Source organism: Mustelus asterias, chromosome 17 (assembly GCF_964213995.1).
Source record: "Mustelus asterias chromosome 17, sMusAst1.hap1.1, whole genome shotgun sequence".
NCBI lineage: Eukaryota > Metazoa > Chordata > Chondrichthyes > Carcharhiniformes > Triakidae > Mustelus > Mustelus asterias.
Window position 1 is genome coordinate 43,776,860 of NC_135817.1, and position 15,252 is coordinate 43,792,111.

At 43.1% G+C, this 15,252-nt stretch overlaps 1 pseudogene; it reads right to left on the bottom strand.

The window, feature by feature from the left end:
* Positions 1-5,011: 5,011 nt before the first annotated feature.
* Positions 5,012-15,252, bottom strand: part of LOC144506057 (uncharacterized) — a 69,240-nt pseudogene continuing 58,999 nt past the window's right edge.

The window sequence follows — 15,252 nt, forward strand, 5'->3', positions numbered from 1 at the left end:
ATGAGCTCTTCTCCAGTCTGCCCACATAACTGAAGTACCTCAACTCTGGTACAATTTGAGTAAATTTCCTCTGCACTTCTCCTAGGCCTTCACATCTTAACCAATGCTTTACCATAACTTCTTTGCCTTTGTGCTTTTTACAAAGCCAAGGTCTATGTGTGCCTTTTTAAGAGCTTCTCAACTTATTCCACCATCATTGAAGATTTGTTTGTTTTTCAAATTTTTATTCCATCCAAAAAGAACAAATTCAAATTCCAATTGAAAATCAAATTCACGGTCCCCACAAGAGAGAAAAACAAGATCCAAACTGACAAGATGAGGCATTGCACCCCATCCTGGACTTGACCTGACGCTTCATCTTAGCCTAAAGGCCAAAATCTAATGATTTGCCTTCCTCGGCCTATTTATTCTTTCACCCCCTTTAAAATTGTACCGTTGTTTTATATTGCCTCTCCTCATTCTTCCTATCAAACAGAATGACTTCACACTTCTCTGTATTAAGTTTCATTTACCTCCACAATTTGCAATCTGTCTAAATTCTCCCAAAGTCTGTTATAATATCCCTCACTGATTATACATTTCCAAGTTTTGTGTCATCTGCAAACTTTGAAATGATGCCCTGAGTACACACACCTCGATGTACAAATCAGAAATTGTAGTGATTTGCATACTGACTCTTGAGGAACAGCACTGTCTACTTGCCTCCAATTTGAAAAACAACCATTCATCACTATTTGCTTCTATCTGCCCCATAACCAATTGCAAATCCACACTGTCCTGTATTTCCATTGGGCTTCTATTTTGCTAACAAATGACTGGTTATTGTTCCACCGGAGCAAAGTAGAGAGGGAGCGATTCGTGTCAGTAGTGGCTGAGGGTAAGTGTGATTTATTTTTACCTTTTTAGCTGAGATTTTTTTCGGTTAAACAGGAAACCGGAAGTAGGCCGCGGGGAAGCCTGGGAAGGTTTTTTTTTGCCTAATAAATTTGAACGGGGAGGTAACCCGTGACTCTACACCTGTAGAGTCCCCCATCCTCCCCCCTCCTCTAACCTATAAAAAAGACTCGGAGTGAGAGCAGGTAAGCTTTTTTTTCTCTCTCTTTCATTTCTTAGTAAGGGAAGTAGCAGGGATGTCAGTGCAGCCAGTGCAATGTTCCTCTTGTGGGATGTTTGAGGTGAGGGACACCAGTGTCCCGGCTGAGTACACCTGCAGGAAGTGCACCCAATTCCAGCTCCTTGAAGACCGTGTTAGGGATCTGGAGCTGGAACTGGATGAACTCGGGATCATTCGGGAGGCAGAGGCAGCTATAGATAGAAGCTACAGGGAGGTAGCTACTCCTAGAAATAATGATACGTGGGTGACGGCTAGAAGGGGTATGAAGCAGTCAGAGCAGTGATCCCCTGGATCCCCTGTTCCTCTGTATAACAACCATTCCATTTTGGATACTGTTGGGGGGGGGGAACTTAACAGGCGTAAGCCATGGGGTACAGGTACAGAGTCTGTCTTTGTTGCTCAGAAAGGAAGGGGGGAGAGGAGTAGAGCATTAGTTATTGGGGACTCCATAGTTAGGGGGACAGATAGGAGATTCTGTGGGAACGAGAGAGACACATGGTTGGTGTGTTGCCTCCCAGGTGCCAGGGTCCGTGATGTCTCGGATCGTGTTTTTGGGATCCTTAAGGGGGAGGGGGACCAGCCCCAAGTTGTGGTTCACATAGGCACTCAAGACATAGGTAGGAAAAGGGATGGGGATGTAAGGCAGAAATTCAAGGAGTTAGGGTGGAAGCTTAGGGCTCGAACAAACAGAGTTGTTATCTCTGGTTTGTTACCCGTGCCACGTGATAGTGAGGAGAGGAATAGGGAGAGAGAGCAGTTGAACACGTGGCTACAGGGATGGTGCAGGAGGGAGGGATTCAGATACCTGGACAATTGGGGCTCATTCTGGTGGGACCTCTACAAACGGGATTGTCTACATCTGAACCAGAGGGGTAGCAATATCCTGGGGGGGAAATTTGCTAACGCTCTTCGGGAGGGTTTAAACTAATTCAGCAGGGGGATGGGAACCTGAATTGTAGATCCAGTGTACAGGAGCTTGAGAGTAGTGAGGTCATGGATAAGGTTTCAGCGTCGCAGGAGTGTACTGGCAGGCAGGAAGGTGGTTTGAAGTGTGTATACTTCAATGCCAGGAGCATCTGGAATAAGGTAGGTGAACTTGCAGCATGGGTTGGTACCTGGGACTTCGATGTTGTGGCCATCTCAGAGACATGGATAGAGCAGGGACAGGAATGGTTGTTGCAGGTTCCAGGGTTTAGATGTTTCAGTAAGAGCAGGGAAGGTGGTAAAAGAGGTGGAGGTGTGGCATTGTTAGTCAAGGACAGTATTACAGTGGCAGAAAGGACGTTTGATGAGGACTCGTCTACTGAGGTAGTATGGGCTGAGGTTAGAAACAGGAAAGGAGAGGTCACCCTGTTGGGAGTTTTCTATAGGCCTCCGAAAAGTTCCAGAGATGTAGAGGATAGGATTGCAAAGATGATTCTGGATAGGAGCGAAAGTAACAGGGTAGTTGTTATGGGGGACTTTAACTTTGCAAATATTGACTGGAAAAGCAATAGTTCGAGTATTTTAGATGGGTTAGGTTTTGTCCAATGTGTGCAGGATGGTTTCCTGACACAGTAGGAGATAGGCCAACAAGAGGCGAGGCCACGTTGGATTTGGTACTGGGTAATGAACCAGACCAGGTGTTAGATTTGGAGATAGGGGAGCACTTTGGTGATAGTGACCACAATTCGGTTACATTTACTTTAGCGATGGAAAGAAATAGGTATATACCAAAGGGCAAGAGTTATAGCTGGGGGAAAGGAAATTGTGATGCGATTAGGCAAGATTTAGGATGCATAGGTTGGAGAAGGAAACTGCAGGGGATGGGCACAATTGAAATGTGGAGCTTGTTCAAGGAACAGCTACTGGGTGTCCTCGATAAGTATGTATGTACCTGTCAGGCAGGGAGAAAGTGGCCGAGTGAGGGAACTGTAGTTTACTAAAGAAGTTGAATCTCTTGTGAAGAGGAAGAAGGAGACTTATGTAAAGATGAGACATGAAGGCTCAGTTCGGGCGCTTGAGAGTTACAAGTTAGCCAGGAAGGACCTCAAGAGAGAGTTAAGAAGAGCCAGGAGGGGACATGAGAAGTCTTTGGCAGGTAGGATCGAGGAAAACCCTAAAGCTTTCTATAGGTATGTCAGGAATAAAAGAATGACTAGGGTAAGATTAGGGCCAGTCAAGGACAGCAGTGGGAAGTTGTGCGTGGAGCCTGAAGAGATAGGAGAGGCGCTAAATGAATATTTCTCGTCAGTATTCACGCAGGAAAAAGACAATGTTGTCGAGGAGAATACTGAGATACAGGCTATTGGACTAGACGGGATTGAGGTTAATAAGGAGGAGGTGTTAGCAATTCTGGAAAGTGTGAAAATACATAAGTCCCCTGGGCCGGATGGGATTTATCCCAGGATTCTCTGGGAGGCTAGGGAGGAGATTGCAGAGCCTTTGGCTTTGATCTTTATGTCGTCATTGTCTACAGGAATAGTGCCAGAAGACTGGAGGATAGCAAATGTTGTTCCCTTGTTCAAGAAGGGGAGTAGAGACAGCCCTGGTAATTATAGACCGGTGAGCCTTACTTCTGTTGTGGGCAAAGTTTTGGAAAGGATTATAAGAGATAGGATTTATAATCATCTAGAAAGGAATAATTTGATTAGGGATAGTCAACACAGTTTTGTGAAGGTAGGTCGTGCCTCACAAACCTTATTGAGTTCTTTGAGAAGGTGAAAAAAGAGGTGGATGAAGGTAAAGCGGTTGATGTAGTGTATATGGATTTCAGTAAAGCGTTTGATAAGGTTCCCCACGGTAAGCTATTGCAGAAGATACGGAGGCATGGGATTGAAGGTGATTCATCGGTTTGAATCAGGAATTGGCTAGCTGTAAGAAGACAGAGGGTGGTGGTTGATGGGAAATGTTCATCCTGGAGTTCAGTTACTAGTGGTGTACTGCAAGGATTTGTTTTAGGGCCACTGCTGTTTGTCATTTTTATAAATGACCTGGATGAGGGCGTAGAAGGATGGGTTAGTAAATTTGTGGATTACACTAAATCGGTGGAGTTGTGGACAGTGCGGAAGGTTGTTGCAGGTTGCAGAGGGACATAGATAAGCTGCAGAGCTGGGCTGAGAGGTGGCAAATGGAGTTCAATGCGGAAAAGTGTGAGGTGATTCACTTTGGAAGGAGTAACAGGATTACAGAGTACTGGGCTAATGGTAAGATACTTGGTAGTGTGGATGAACAGAGAGATCTCGGTGTCCATGTGCATAGATCCCTGAAAGTTGGCACCCAGGTTGATAGGGTTGTTAAGAAGGCGTACGGAGTGTTAGCTTTTATTGGTAGAGGGATTGAGTTTCGGAGCCAGGAGGTCATGTTGCAGCTGTACAAAACTCTGGTGCGGCCGCACTTGGAGTATTGTGTACAGTTCTGGTCACCGCATTATAGGAAGGATGTGGAAGCGTTGGAAAGGGTGCAGAAGAGATTTACTAGGATGTTGCCTGGTATGGTGGGAAGGTCTTATGAGGAAAGGCTGAGGGACTTGAGATTGTTTTCGTTAGAGAGAAGAAGGTTAAGAGGTGACTTTATAGAGGTATACAAGATAATCAGAGGATTAGATAGGGTGGATAGTGAGAGCCTTTTTCCTCGGATGGTGATAGCTAGCATGAGGGGACATACCTTTAAATTGAGGGGTGAGAGAGATAGGACAGATGTCAGAGGTAGGTTCTTCACTCAGAGAGTAGTAAGGGCATGGAATGCCCTGCCTGCAGCAGTAGTGGACTCGCCAACATTAAGGGCATTTAAATGGTCATTGGATAAACATATGGATGATATTGGAATAGTGTAGCTTAGATGGGCTTTAGATTGGTTTCACTGGTTGGTGCAACATCGAGGGCCGAAGGGCCTCTACTGCACTGTTATGTTCTATGGTTACTTACTGATGGTTGTACAGGCTTCCACATTTTCGTATATTGATATACCTGTGTCTGAGTTTTGATCACATTCTGTTGAGAAAGCAATACAATTGATCAACAGTGAGAGTCCAGTGGTGAAAGCAGAGAACTTACTAATGATGAGCTGCAGTGTTACATGTTGTGGATTGTTGAAATGTTTGTGAGTGCACTGCTTCTGCCATGTTACTTAACTGTTTTCAGTTTGTTTATGTGTTTGTGTTTGAGATTCTTTTGTCACTGTGCTCGTACTGTCTGTATTAAAGCACTTCCTGTCTGTGAAGAGATTCGGAGTTGACATCAGTTATTAGCAAGAATAGAATAGACTTCAAACTCCAGATCTGAAGAGGCAGTCAGCTCCACACAAGAGCATAAAATGCAGTTCCACTTGTCTGTTCCTACAATCCATGTTTCCATGATTTTTATACCCTGTTTAAGATGTTCTCTTTGACAGCATCAACAGAACAATACATTCCAGATAATAATAAAACTGTTTTTTCCATTCAAACTGCAGCCAGAGAAATGTCAACATGCTAAGCATCATACAATAATATAGCTAAAGGTCATTCCACCTTTGAAATCAGAGAAGTCTAAAAACTGCTTCTTCCTTTGTGCAGTAATTTCATATAATTCTATATTCCCAGGTTATACTGAGAATCTTGGTGGATATACATTGACATTGCCAGGGATGCCTATGCCAATGGAGAAAGAGCAGTTGGTAGGTACTGGACTCCACATATACTAATGTTACTACTGTTTATGGTTTGCAACGGAGTTTCAGCCTCCGTCAGATTTTTTTAATATTTAAGAATGCATCTTGTTTCCTCTATACATTTGTACTGCTCCAGCTCATGAAGGATGGAATGTTACCTGCTTCAAAAATAATTCCTGATTGAGACCATTTCCAGGTCCCATCCCTCACATGTGTTGCGCAGTCATTAGTGCGGTCTTCTGGGAGGCAGCCTCCTAACTGGCCTCCTCCAAACCCACTGTCAAAGGATGATGGGAGGTTTCTGAGATTGCTGGCCCAATTATCCTCGGAAGGTTGGCAGCTCCCGCCAGGAGAAGTGGGCACTTCTGCAGCAGGATGAGGATGTAGATGTTGCCATTTTCTTAAATTAAACTGCAACTATAGCTGCTAGATCATCAATGTGGGGTGTAAACCCCGCACCGGAATGGCTTACGGCTGTGTCCTGCTGATCCCTGCAGTTCCTGTGCAGGTGAAGTATAGGAGGTTTTGCAGGTCCTTTGGCTAGCCAGAACTGTGCACTTACATATTCAAAGTGGCTTCTAACTGCTGTCAAGTGAGTAACATTGCCACTCCCACCCCACCTCCAGCAAGATCAACTGGAAGCAGGAACTTGTCAACCTACCCTTCCATCTTACCTTCTTTCGGGCCCTGCCATGGAAGTCACCTCGGTATCACTGACATGATTCTGCCCTAATATTTGTAGTTCAACAACATCATCCTCATTTAGCTGCAGTGTGCTTTGGTGGAATCAGACCGGATTGTTGGTTACTAAGGCATTAACAACTAAGTTGTTCATTAATACGTAATGACCCATGTGATTTGTATGAGATAACAACTAAAATACACTACTTCCTGTTGAATGAATCTATTACAACACATCTAATTGTATTCAGCTGTAGACCATAATACATACGGGTGTTTGGTCCATAATCCACATTTTCATAAAATGGCATTTTCTTGTGTAGTTTTCGATCATGTTCTGTAGAGAAAATAAAATCAATATAATGACAGTGGTAATCTATTGATGAAGGAATGGATTTTGTCAAGCATCCAAATAATGATGTGCTTACCATGAGAAATTCCAAACATAACGGTAGCAGAATCTTACTTCTTACAGCAGCTAGCAATGGGCATTATCACTCTACTATTCTCATAAAATACAGAGTATCTATGGGCATTGGTCTTAATTACGTTTTGCTTAATTCCAAGCATCTGACCTGCTCTTGTAGTCATAATATCTCTATGGCTGATCCAGTTCAGTTTCTGGTTAATGATGATCCTGAGGATGTTGATAGAGGGGAATCAGCAATGGTAATGCCATTGAGTGTAAAGGGGAGATGGTTAGATTCTCTCTTATTGGGGATGATCATTATCTGGCACTTGTGTGGTGTGAATGTTACATGTTGCTTATCAGCCCAAGCCTGCATATTGTCCAGGTTTTGTTGCATATGGACATGGACTCCTTCAGCATCTGAGGTGTCACAAATTGTGCTGAATGTTGTGCAATCATCAGTGGACATCCATCTCTGGCCTTTTGATGGACGGAAGATTATTGATGAAGCAATATGGTTGGGCCTAGAACATTAGGAACACCTGCAGTGATGTCCTGGGACTGAATTAATATTGGTTCACTCTCAAGGTGGGTGGTGTAGAAACTTTGGTAAAAATCCAAAGGAGTGCCATAAGAATCAACCTGAGCTTAAAAGACAATATTATCCTGAAAGGCTGGGCCTATTCCACTTCGAACGACATTGATTTTGGAGTGATTTGATCGGTGTACATAAAATTGTTATCAGGTTGATTGTGTTTGCTTTTAGAAGCTGTTTCCATTTGATTCATTTGGAAAGGCCAGATATGAATGTATTACTTAGGTAAGGAAAGGACTAAGCTAGATGTTATGGAATAAGTCACCAGCTCATATGGCGAATGCAGATTTCCTACCTGTCCTCTGATGAGTGCTGGACCAATTTCAGAGTGGGAAGAAAATCACATCTTATAAAAGGTTGGCATATCGATGATTTATGTTGTCGCTTGGATCGAGTTCAATTACCAATAGGAACAGAACAATTTCCCAGATTTCTTTCTTTCCCAATTGGCTTTTGTTTTTTTTTCTCTGTGTTTGTCTCTCGCAGGAGATTATATGAGCGATGATGGACATTGGGGGAGTATGTGAACTGGTCACCACCGTGGTGGTGTTGGCAGGTTTGACGGACTAGAACCCTGTTGATTTCATCAAGAAAATGGTCCAGCCGCGCTCGTCCCAAGAATGGAAAATCCTGCACGAGGTCAATGAACTTTTGCATGGTCTGCCCCCACCCGCTACAATTCCCGTGGCAGGCAGGATGGGAAAATTCTACCCCATATGTTTTTTTATCAATTAATAGAAATGATCCTGTTGACTGCTTGCTCTTTTGTTTTCAAATTACAAAGTTATTTTGACCGTGGAACATCCGTCTCAACAGACATCAGAAAGCTGGGTGTGAAGAACCAAAACATGCTTTTTCAAAATGAAAGGGGAAGCAATCAAACCATTAGCGGTTTAACTTCGCACAAAGTGCCACTCATATATTTTAAAAAAGGGAAGAGATTATGATCTATATTCCATTGTAAATTGTAAACAAGACTGCATAACCAGGCTGCGATACTTTATCAAAGCAAACTTAAATATTCTTCACTGGAAAGAAGCATTAGCAGCTCCTCGCATTCCTCATTAAAGCAATTCTCTACCCCAGGTGTTCCCAAACTGTGAGCCACAATCCCAATGGGATTGCAAAGGTCACATTTGAGGTTGTGAGCTGCCCCTCCTCTGAGCAGCAATGGTGACTGTGGAGAGGCGACTGGCAGGATGGCACTGGGCCCAAATTTCAATTCTGCCAAACAATAGGAAATGGAAAATGAGCCAAAAATGCACTTCAACCTCAGAAAACACTTGTAATTCAAGTGCTGAGTGGACCTGGGATGTTTGTCTGCCAACTTAGCAAAGCTAGAGACCCCCAAGTTTAACTCAGTCACTAAATGCAGGAAAAGCCATGAGGTTAGGCAGCTGAGCTAGGAAGGTGGGTGGTGACTTCAAACTTAACTGCTTCAAACTGTTTCTGCACCTGTCTGCCTGCTGCACAGGCTCCTCACCTTAGGTTAGCGACACTGCTTCACTGATACCAGGCCAAAAGTGGGGTAGGGGAGAAGGGTTTGTGAGTGAGTGTGTGTGGGGGGGAGATTGGTGAGTGAGTGTGGGTAGAAAGGGGATTTCGGATGGGGGCTGCTGAGTGAGAGAATGGGGGAAAAAGCTTGAATGGAGAGATTGCTTAAAGGAGTGAGTGAGTGAAGGAGAGGGAGGTTGGCAAGTGGAGCTGTTGAGTGAGTGAATGAGGGGGGTGGGGGGATTAGGATGAGGGGCTGCTGTGTGCATGACTGGATATTGGGGAAAAGGCTGTGTGTGTTTGTGGTGGGGAAGATGAGTTTCACTGAGTCTTTTGTCACCAGGGAATATGGAAAGCTTGGCTGAAACCAACATGAGTTCATGAAATAATTATAATTTTACAATGTGCTCTAAAATGCGGATCCCATGATTATAGGATGTATTGTTATATGTAAATCTATAATAGGCAAAACGGAATAATTTTATACTGAATGTTACTGTGCTGCTTTGTTTCTGTTCTTTTTTCTCTGTTTTCTGGGCCCATAATAACTTTCAGATGTTAATATTGTGATGTTAGTGTACCTTTAAGAGTTTTTTTGTTAAATTCATGCTCACAGCCTTAGGTGATGTCATTGTTGGGAGGAAGAAAAAGCTGTGGGCAGGTCAGGTGACAGGAGTTCATTTTCAGTTTCAGTTTTGGGAGTTGGAGGTTAGAAGCATCAATCTGAAACAGGAGTCTCTCTCTCCCTGTTTTTATTTTGTGGAAATGCTGTTGCTTTTCTGAAGGATAAAAATCTGCTGTTGTTGGGGGCTGGACCAGTGTCTCTCTGTGGTTTTGGGAAGCTGTCTTGTCTTTAACCCATTCTGAGTGAATTAAGACTGAAAGTTTTCAATTCTCCAACCAAAGCTCTCAATTTCCAGTATCACGTGAGCATTAGGCTGTGTTGTGTTAAACCTGTGAATGGGATTGGTTTGATTGCAACATTGTAGATGTCTTTGTTAAGGGTTATACATTATCATGATTGTTTGTTTGTTGTTTTGTAATTAATAAAAGGTTTTGCTAATTTTCTTACTATACATGTTAACTATATTCTTAAATAAACTTTGATAAAAGTTCCCTAGTGGGTCACTTGAATCATACCCCAAGTGAAACATCTCATGCTTATCCTAGCCAAATTCAAGATGCAAAACTTATGATTCTGCGGCGAGTTACTCACCTCCTGACTCCCCAAAGCCTGTCCACTATCTACAAGGTACAAGTCAGGAGTATGATGGAATACTCCCTTCTTGCCTGGATGGGTGCAGCTCTAACAACACTCAAGATGCTTGACGCCATCCAGGACAAAGCAGCCCACTTGATTGGCACCACATATATTATGGTCTGTCCAGCCTTCCCATGATACAATTTAATTCTCTGAACACTTCATGTACAAAATGGACCTATACCTACTTTTCCCTGGTTTAAAATGATCCAATCCCACCTTTCTCTGGCATAAGATGATACAATCTCACAATATCCTGGTACAGAATGATCAAATCTCATCTTCCATGAAATAGAATGGACTTTGGATTTTAATTATTCAAGTTTCAGTTAAATTTTTAAGCTTTCTCAATATAGTAACTGCTGTCAACCCAGGTTTTACGCCTGTCATTTACAGCAGGAGTTTCCTGGTAAATTTCAATGTTTGCTCTGGGTATCACAGGTCAGTATCAGAGACATTCTCCGAGGGGCCAGGGCAGTGTAATTCTGCCCATCGGAAGTTTAAACCTCACAAATTAATACATACAGGTGTCCAGGTTGGGACTTCCTAAGAGTGGCGAATATCTCAACACTCGTTTGTTGTGGCTATTGGAAGAGTCAGGTCTATAGGGGCAATTTCCAAGATCTCACAAACTATCTTGCCAGTGAGGTTTGATGCAGGTAGTGATATGTTGCAAATATATGCATTGTGAGTTATTAATGCCTTTTAAGAAGTTAAATAAAAGTTGTCATGGTGGAACAGTGGTTAGCATTGCTGCCTCACAGTGCCAGGGACCCAGGTTTGATACCAGCCTTGGTTCACTGTCTGTGTGGAGTTTGCACATTCTCCCCATGTCTGCGTGGGTTTCCTCCGGGTGCTCCACTTTGCTCCCACAGTCCAAAGATATGTGGGTTAGGTTGATTGGCCATGCTAAATTGCCCCTTAGTGTCAGGGGGACCAGCAGGGTAAATAAATGGGATTACGCGGAAAGGGCCTGGGTGGGGTGATTGTTGGTGCCGATTCGATGGGCCAAATGGCCTCCTTCTGCACTGTAGCGATTCTATGATTCTAAAATTAAATAGAAATGAATTTGTCATTGTCACATGACAGCAGTTTACTCACTTAAAGTTCTTGGTTTTCTGTTCATTTTCCATATCACCAGTGCAACTATCAAAATCATAACTGCTGCTCCCACAATCGATACTGTTTGAAAAAGTTGTTAAAAATGTGATCCAAGCTCTTTGCAAAATGATGCTGCTGTTAATTATTTGTTTATTGCTTGAAAAGTGTTCATTTCCCTTTCAATATTTCAGGGGGGAATGCTCAACTGCTGATAGTCCTTACCCTGAGTACAGCTACCATTGAGTTCTCACTCAACAGCTGCATTAAGAGCAAAAGGAATCAAAATGGCTGTTCAAATAGTCAGATTGAAAACAACTACCACCTAACAGTAGATGGTGATGCACCCATGATAGGGTCATTAAATGAATTATAAATACTACTTAACGAACAGAAAATAAAATCTTACAAATTTAGATTAATGAAGACCTTTATGATAAACATAAGAAATAACTTCTTTGTTGCATACCTTCACATGCACTTTAATCCCCTTTGGTGAATAGCGAGGCAATGGCAGAAGGATTCCCAAGCTGATTATCTGCTCATTTGAACCATGGTAAGAAGTCTCACAACACCAGCTTAAAGTCCAACAGGTTTATTTGATATCACGAGCTTTCGGAGCACTGCTCCTTCATCAGGTCACTCAGCTGATGAAGGAACAGCGCTCCGAAAGCTCATGATACCAAATAAACCTGTTGGACTTTAACCTGGTGTTGTGAGACTTCTTACTGTGCCAGTCCAATGCCGGCATCTCCACATCATTTGAACCATGTTATGAATGCTCCTTCCACGGCCAACATGTCCTGGGAGGGATTGAACCCAGAGCATCTGGCCTAGGGGTAGGGATACTACAACTGAGCCACAAGTCCTCCCACACACACATAACTAATATAGGATCTGAAGAATTAAATTCACAAATAATCAATATATTCATGTTCTCTTTTACATTTGCAAAATACATTTAAGTTTTCTATATCATATTCTTCCCATTTTAAAACAATAATTTGGCATAAGGGACAATTAACGATTATTTATGAAAATTTAAAAGGTAACAAACAAATTATACAGGAAGAGGATTTGGTTAGCTTTCTCACCTGAAATGTAGATTGAGAAGTATTTCATGTAAAGTTGTTTAGTCCTTGCTATGTTAACATCTGTTAATGACAAAACAATTACTTATTTAAACTTTCTCCTATTCATTCACAAGAAATGGATATCGTTGGCCGGACCAGCATTTATTGCCCATCCCTGATTGCCCTTGAACTGAATGGTTTGTTTGGCCATTTCAGAGTCAATCCCATTATTATGGATCTGGAGTCACATGTCGGCCAGACCAGGTAAGGATGGCAGATTTCCTTCCCTAAAGGATATTAGTGAACCAGGTGGATTTTTACAATTGACAAGTGTCACGATTTTCATTCGACGTTTAATTCCAAATTTTTTTATTGAATTCAAATTTCACCATCTGCCATGGTGGGATTAAAACCCAGGCTCCTGGAGGAATATCCTGGGATTACTGGTGCCTATAGCACTATGCCCCACCATCTCCCCTTTCCACTGTAATCACTTATTAATCATCAACGATTATAACAAAAAATGAAGATTCTAATCTGCTATTTTAAATTCCCGACCATGGGTGGAATTTTCCCATCCTGCCCGTGGCGGATGAGAGCAGAGAATCTAATGGGAGCAAAAAAGTCAGAAACCTGCTGGTGTAAAAATAGTTTGTAATTTTCCTGATAGCGGATTAATGGTAAATCGGCTATCTCGCTGAGTAGTGACGTGTATGACCTATGCATTCATTACCATCTCATGACTGCTTGTTAAATTAGCTCCCTGCCAGAATCATGTGCTGCCTTCCAATCAGTGGGAAACCATATTGATCCGAATCATTGGTTCGACCTCACTTCGCTTGCAACTTTGAGTGCATCATGCAGATAGTCTATCTGCCACATCGCTGTACTAGTTCTTGTTGTGATGCCAGTGGAATGCTACACTGTTGGAGCTGTAGGTTGGTCTTCTCCCGTTGGCTGCCACCTTAGTCCCAAGGACACCACTATGCAGTTGCATTCAGACAGGGCTCAACTGTTAGACAGAGACCAGTATTGTCACTTGGGGTGGGTGTATGGGTGGTCCGCTCCATAGGGGTGCTACATTTGTGCTGAAGGACAGCACAGTGCATCAGTATTCAGATAGTCAGGCAAGTTTGCACATTCAGAAATCAGAATTTCGACGAGGTGGTGGTGGAAGAGAAGGTTAACAAGCACATGGAAGGCAAAGGGGTAGGAAAGCTTTCCAGGAGGTTGGGGAGGAGGGACACACGGGAGCTGAAGGACAGGAAGATTTTGAAATGGATTTGGGGGGAGGGGGCGTGATGGAAGGCAGAAGGGCAGAAAGCATTTGCAAGAGGGTTAAGGGGGGTTTGGGGGTGGTGTGGAACAATGGCAGACGGAAGGGTCACCAAGTGGTGGGAAGCTGATGTCCGATAAAGGAAACTGGAATGCTGACAAGCAAGGAGTGAATGGGTGACCACATGCATGAATGGGAGTGGGCACACGCAGACTCCGGAATAGCAAAGGACAGGTTGTGTTCGTGGGTACAAGGGATATGGGTACACAGAAACTCATAAGGGGTAGTTGGGAAGGGAAAATATGCAGTCTTCAGTCATAAGGCCAATGGGGATCTTTGTGAAAGTCAAAGTCTTTGGCCTGGGACTTGCAGTCATGTGTCAGACAGTAGAGATAATCCTGAGACTTGTCGTTAGGAGTGAGAGAGCAGAGATACTCCTGGGACTGTAGACAGGAGTGAGAGAGTAGAGATACCTCTGGGGCTTTGTGGACAGGAGTGAGAGAGTAGAGATACTCCTGGGACTGTAGACAGGAGTGAGAGAGTAGAGATACTCCTGGGACTCTGTGGACAAGGGTGAGAGACTAGAGATACTCCTGGGGCTTTGCGGACAGGAGTGAGAGAGTAGAGATACTTCTGGCACTGGGAATTAGAGAGTAGAGATACTCCTGGAACTCTAGACAGGGGTGAGAGAGTTGAGTTACTCCTGGGGCTTTGTGGGCAGGAGTGAGAGCATCTTTTTGTTCATTACATTAAAAGGAAAACTATAAGTTAGAGTATTTACTGGGCAGCACAGTGGCTATCACTGCTGCCTCACCGTGTTAACCATTGATTCAATTCTGGCCTTGGGTGACTGTCTGTGTGGAGTTTGAACCTTCTCCTCGTGTCTGCGTGGGTTTCCTCCAGGTGCTCCGGTTTCCTCCCACAGTGCAAAGATGGGTGAATAGGTTGATTGGCCATGCTAAATTGTCCCTTCATGTCAGGGAGATTAGCAGGGTAAATACATGAGGTTAAGGGGATAGGGCTTGGGTGGGATTGCTGTCGGTGTAGGGTGGCGGGGCTGAATGGCCTCTTTCTGTACTGTAAGAATTCTATGATTCTTCTATTGTGTTAGTTTTTGCCATTCAGAGCAATTTATAAATGTAGAATATTTTCCAAGACTCTATCTTTACCTTTTACATCCAAATATATTTGGCCCTCCTGTTTTCCATTTGGAAAGGTTTGGAATATGCAGGAATACCAGCCTTTGTCTGATTTGAGAGCTTCTTGGATTGTGATTGTGGAATGTTGATCTTTGACTTCCATTCTTATTCGCTGATTGAAATGATGTGTACTGTTCGAATGGTAAACAGCAAGTTTGGTTTTGTTCCTGGATTTATTCCATTCAACCAATATTATCTTGGCATTTTTTTCAGAAGAGTCACATCGTAAGGTAACTGAATCACCCTCTACAGCCGTCACATTCCCTTTAGTTTTAGGTTTTGTTGTTTGGACACCTAGGTAGAGAAAGAGAATTAAGATATTATTAATTCCCTTTGTGGACATGGCTTTCTTTTGGCAAAGTCATGAGAGTGGAACAGCTCCAGCTCTGAGGAAGTTTATGGCCTATGTAGATGCAACAATTT